We start from the raw sequence: 6,000 nt of genomic DNA on the forward strand, positions 1-6,000 counted from the left end.
CAACTTGTCAAGAAGTCAAGAATTTCTTATGTTTTTCTTTATATTCTCGATTTTTGCTACCCTAAGGCCAAGGCCGGCGGTAGCCCCATAAATGTGGCCAATTTACTGGACTACGTACCTCTGTAAATGTAACGTAGAAAAATGGATCACTAGAGAAAAAACCTGGTTCCAATGATTATGTCGCGATTTAGCTTTTTAAACTGGGACACAAAAAAAAGGAATCAAAGGAAACAAAAATAGACCTAATTTTGGGGCCATTCAGAATTTGCAATGTTTTAAAATGTCGATCTTTTTTCCAAATTGTGGGTGGGTGGGTCAAGCTAAATAATTGAAAATCGAAATTCACTTTCCATGGAAAAAAGATTAAAAAAAACAAAGAAAGATACATCTTTTGACTTGCCTGAACTACGCGCAAACGTTCCGATATCGCGATGCGTGTTTCTTTTCCAACTTCGTCCCCTGTATGTACTGTCAGTGGCGTAGCCAGGAATTTTTCAGTGGGGGGGGGGGGGGGGGGGGGGGGCACTGGGGGGGGGGGGCTGGAACATTTCATGGGGAGGGGGGCGTCATGTAGATCAATGATGATTTTTTTTAGAAAGTCAAAATCTCAGTGGGGAGGCGACTGGGGGGGGGGGACAAGGTTTCATGGGGGGGGACTGTCGCCCCCCACGCCCCCCCCCGTGGCTACGCCACTGCAGGTCATACAGTTAAAGTTTATGTAAACTTGTATGAACAGTCAAAGAAAAGTAACTCCCATGATCTATTTGACACCAAGTTTGTGTTAACTTGCCGGTAACGCCCTAAAAAATAATCCAGACAAATATGTTTATTTGTAACATTTTTTGTTCGTCTGTCGGTCTTCTATGCTTTTATGTTTACTTTTAGGTACCTTCAATGGTACTATGTTTAATTAACCTGTTCATTTGTTTAATTAAACTTATAACGCACATATAGTTGCCAAATATGGCACTTACAAGTTTGAGGTCGGCAATTTCGTCTTTAAAAATCTGGGTACGTCGGGTTACCGTACACACAATATTGTCCTGGAAACAACAGTACCAAAGTACAGAAAGTCGTACGCAAGAGCTCCCTAGCAGTTATCACTGACGCCATTATGATTCCAAAATTTCTCACTGTGTCACACATTGAAATAACTAAACAGCGTCGTTGGATTGTGAACACATAAAAGCATTCAAGTCGCGTTCTTGCACACTTTCTGCAAGTCGACATAGATATCCTTGAACCACTGCCCCTGCTTTGCACAACAAGTGCAAATGAATGAACGATTCGACCTTTATTCAAAGAAATTTCTATGTACAGTCACCAGACTCTATTCAGTAAAGTCCCCGTCAAAACGAAAGTAAACAATCCACGTGCATTACGCACGGCTACACCATCGTACAGTGTGGCAGGGACACCAACAAGTAACACAACAACTAATTTTTTTTTTTAAATTGATAAATATTCGGATTGAATTTCGTTAAGAGATACTTGTTGGTGAGGTATCACATATTTAATCACATAAAAGAGGAAGACCGACAACTTCACGCCGTCACTGAACTAGACACACATGTACATGGTGTTCAAGTACATGTATGTACATGCAAGTGCATGTACATGTTCAGTTTTTTATTAATCGAAATTAGGGGTGGGTGGGTGGGTCAAAATAATTTGGAAAAAAAGTCGAAATTTTAAAACATTGAAAATTCTGAGTGGCCCCTAAGTGTCAAAAAACAATTTCTATCCTTAAGCGCAAAAAACTAGTTTCCAGAAATACTTCAAGGCAAAAAAATCTCAATCAGGATCAACAACGAATAAAACACTCCAAAGAATTTGCCAGGGATAAAAAAATAAACAATTTGATAAAAAAAAACTAAGTTAAAAGAATAAAAACCAAAGGAAAAAAGGGGAAACAAAAGGAAAAATATATAAATGAAATGAAAGTTAATGAAACCCACACAGCACTAAAGGAAAATGACTCTTAAAAGCACAGGAATGAACTAAAAACCAATGACTGGACTAGCAGTCAAAAGAAACAGCTAGGAAGACACTCTCCAGGTAGGAGGAAATATATGACTATGATGTTAAGTTGTCTCACTGCTGGTCTGCTGGGTAATAATCACTCGGGCATGACAATGTGGCAGCTTTTATATGGGGGGAGTTGTGGGCTAAAATAAACAAACAGGGGGTCACACTACAGGAAAGGGGGGGGGGGACATCCAAACTAAAACAAAAATGATTTTCTTTTTACCAAGGGGAGCTACTCCTATTTAATACACTATACATTACATACATGAAAAATATGCAAGATAAATTTGGCCCTGCCACACTCACGCCATCTTTAAAATGTTGGCTCCTGACAACACCAAAAAAAAATACATACAAAATACTTCTAATTTATATACAAAATAAATTACTATTGAAATCGAACTGATGTTCTGATGACACGCGCGTGGTCTGGTGAAGATTTCCACGGATTCATCAGAGCTTGAGAGAGAGCCGTCATCATCCGAATGGGAGTCTGGAGATATATCTGGGAAGTGAGGTGGGGGAGCGGCTGGAGAAGGTACATCTTGGGACTCATGTGAAGGGGGAGCTTTGGTTGTCATCTCCTGCTGCTTCACTTTCTTCAGGTGCTGCCTCATGTATTGCATGGTGTCGTTGTGCTGGCTGGGCCAAAAGTATCGATCCCGCACTTGTTTCAGGACATGGCCATATCCTCCTGTCTCCATCAGTGTTGTAGTCGAGACCGGATAGTCCGAGACCGAGACCAAGACCAAGACCTGAAGATTCGAGACCGAGACTGAGACCGAGACCAGCCCCTTCAAGGCGGACCGAGACCGAGACCAATATGGTCCGAGACCGAGACCGAGACCGAGACCGCTGATAATAAATAACAATAGTCGAAATAAAAAAAACAAGACACGTTATTATAGTTGAAAAATGTAACCTTTCTATTCACAAAGAATACAGACCAAAATTTTGACCAGTGGCAATGTTGACAAATTGATACATGACACCTTACTTGAGCAAAAAGTAGTTACACTTAAGAAATATGGGCTTTGACATTTTGTCTGCACCCAATCGCGACAAAAGTAAAAAGTTAAAGGTAGATGTTTCATCTGTTATAGGAACTCGGATCCTAAACTCCACAGTCACCCCCTTGGTTTCAGCTATGACTTCTAACGGATATTTAAAGATACAATTTTAATTTTACATTGCCTTTTTTTTCCTGAAATAAATTTAGGACTTAACTTCTAACAAGACTTGTGTACTTGATTTTAAAAAATGGGAGCTAGAAAATGTTGAATTAATTTTTAAATTTTTGTCATAGAATGTGGACTTGTACATGTAGACCCACAAGTTGTGAGGTGGTAGCCAGAATGTGCCAGATATGGATTTTTAATTTTTTTTCTGAACGGGAGTTTTAATATTTGAGGAATAATGGGGTACTTTAAAATGAGCAGCCAGAAAATGGGGTCTCATTATACACTCTCATGGCAACATTGAGTGGTAACTGGTAAGAGTGTGTGAGTTCAAAGCTGGAAAATCAGGTAGAAAATTTACTTTTTCTTCAAAATACCGTCACAAATTAAAGAGAACATTGTGTGGGGTCGCACAGTCCCCTCTCCCTTAAACTGCGGTGTAGTACTAGTACCAGTACAGAATTTCCCTTGCCTTCTCCTCTTCTGTACAAAAGTAAGCCACCTCCCACATCCAGGCGATCCCAGACATTCAGTAGTCGTTGTATCGATTTAGGTTGACGTGCCTTTGTACTCTGGCTGATCTGGCTGATCCTCATAGGATTTGACAGTTTAAGTTCCACCACTTTCCTGATGGCACGATCTTGTTGCTGTCCTTGCAACGCGCATACGGTTACTGTGGCTACATCAGATGCCTCCAATACTCTGGCTTGACTGACCAAAAAATGTGGTGCGGCGACGCGGCTTTTTTTTTTTACCTGATTTTTTTTGCTTCAAATGTCGGCTGATAACTGCAAATTGTGCCCGACTAAACTTAGTGCAAATAATGGGAGTCCAGAGAGGTCACAGCAGGGTTTTTCCTTAGCGGTCGCCCACTCGCCAAATGCGAGTGAAAACAGCGGCGGGCGAGTAAAAACCCTCCTCTCAGTAGTCCGACGGGCGAGTCAAAAAACTGTTTAAAAAAAATAAAACTAACGAAGTTTTCCCTACAGTATTTTTCAATCAATCAAAATAAAAAGTTAAGGGTGATACAACACATGAATACTTTTGCCACGCCGACCGAAATAAAAACATCGGTAGTTCGAATTCTTATCACTCCATGTATATTCGCCGTGTGCTGTGCATTGAAATCCCAACAACGAACATGAGGCGAATCAACGTGTATTTGCCATTACACATTGTGCACACATGCAGCGACGTGATTTACTTCGTCTGCAGTCCACACGGTACGGACGTACGTACGTTAACATCGTATTCGTATCATACAACGTGGTGAGGAGAAAACTTTCATGACAGTTTCACTGCCAAAACTTGTGCCCGAATACGGAGCTTTTAAAGGGACATAGGTGAAAAAAAAATTTAAAAAAATCATCGTAAGAGTGAAAAAATCTGCGTTCGAACGAAAAAAAATCTGCGTTCGAACGAAAAAAATCTGCGTTCGAACGAAAAAAATCTGCGTTCGAACGAAAAAAATCTGCGTTCGAACGAAAAAAATCTGCGTTCGAACGAAAAAAAATCTGCGTTCGAACGAAAAAAATCTGCGTTCGAACGAAAAAAATCTGCGTTCGAACGAAAAAAAATCTGCGTTCGAACGAAAAAAAATCTGCGTTCGAACGAAAAAAAATCTGCGTTCGAACGAAAAAAATCTGCGTTCGAACGAAAAAAATCTGCGTTCGAACGAAAAAAATCTGCGTTCGAACGAAAAAAATCTGCGTTCGAACGAAAAAAATCTGCGTTTGCTGTAAGCTGTTTGCCCTCCCTGTGCTGCCCCACCACTTATGTGGGTGATTTGGTCATGTTTTTTCAGGTCCAACATGCATGACATATGTGCCCAATGTAGGTCCGTGGCCCAAGTACAGGAATTTCAATAACTGGTCTTAAAGCAGTCTATGAGCTTTCAAACGGTCTTACTAGGGCTTGCTGTTAGTTGGTCATGACGTTTGACCATTGCAATGAAGATCTAGCTAATTGTCCTTCTTTTTTTAAGAGTCCCTATCCTGTTACAATACTAGCTACAACCCCCCCCCCCCCGCCCCATCAGTCCCACCCATTATGCTATGCTGAGGCAACACACTTATGAGACATTTTAAAAAGTAATTTGCCTTTTTGGTTTCTTTTTATAAAGTGAGGCAAGTTTTTAAAAAAATAATTTAAAAAGGCTATATAATTATCTTTCAAATTTTTCAGGTAAAAAAATATAACTGGTCGTCATTGTGATTTTCAGAAATTTGTCTATCCACAAATCCTTTACAGTATACATTTTCATTCCTAATCCTTGTAATAGTTCCAAACTTTAGAAGCGACTGGCATGTATATATTGTTTGATCATTTCTGGCTTTCAATAAGTCTATTTTACTAGTCTAACACTTGTACATGTACATGTACTTTCTGCTTCCTCACTTTCAGTTACGGGATTCACTAATTAGCTGATTCCTACTCATACTCATAGCAATTGACAAACATGTCGGGCTATTCTGATAGCCATGGCTAGCCCGACATGTTTTTGGTGGCCCATGGATAACCAGTTAAATGTGGAGAAACTGTTGCACTTACAAGAGCATGATATGAGTCACATCATGATTGATACGTTTTACATGTTTGGTACAACAGTTTTCAGGGCAAAGAATGTTTTGACCCACAAAAATCACCCACATAAGTGGTGAGCAGCTCGGGGGGGGGGGGGGGGGGCAAACAGCTTACAGCAAACAGCAAACAGCTTTTTCGTTCGAACGCAGATTTTTTTCGTTCGAGCGCAGATTTTTTTCGTTCGAGCGCAGATTTTTTTCGTTCGAGCGCA

Source organism: Patiria miniata, unplaced genomic scaffold (assembly GCF_015706575.1).
Source record: "Patiria miniata isolate m_02_andy unplaced genomic scaffold, ASM1570657v1 HiC_scaffold_10, whole genome shotgun sequence".
Taxonomy (NCBI): Eukaryota; Metazoa; Echinodermata; class Asteroidea; order Valvatida; family Asterinidae; genus Patiria; species Patiria miniata.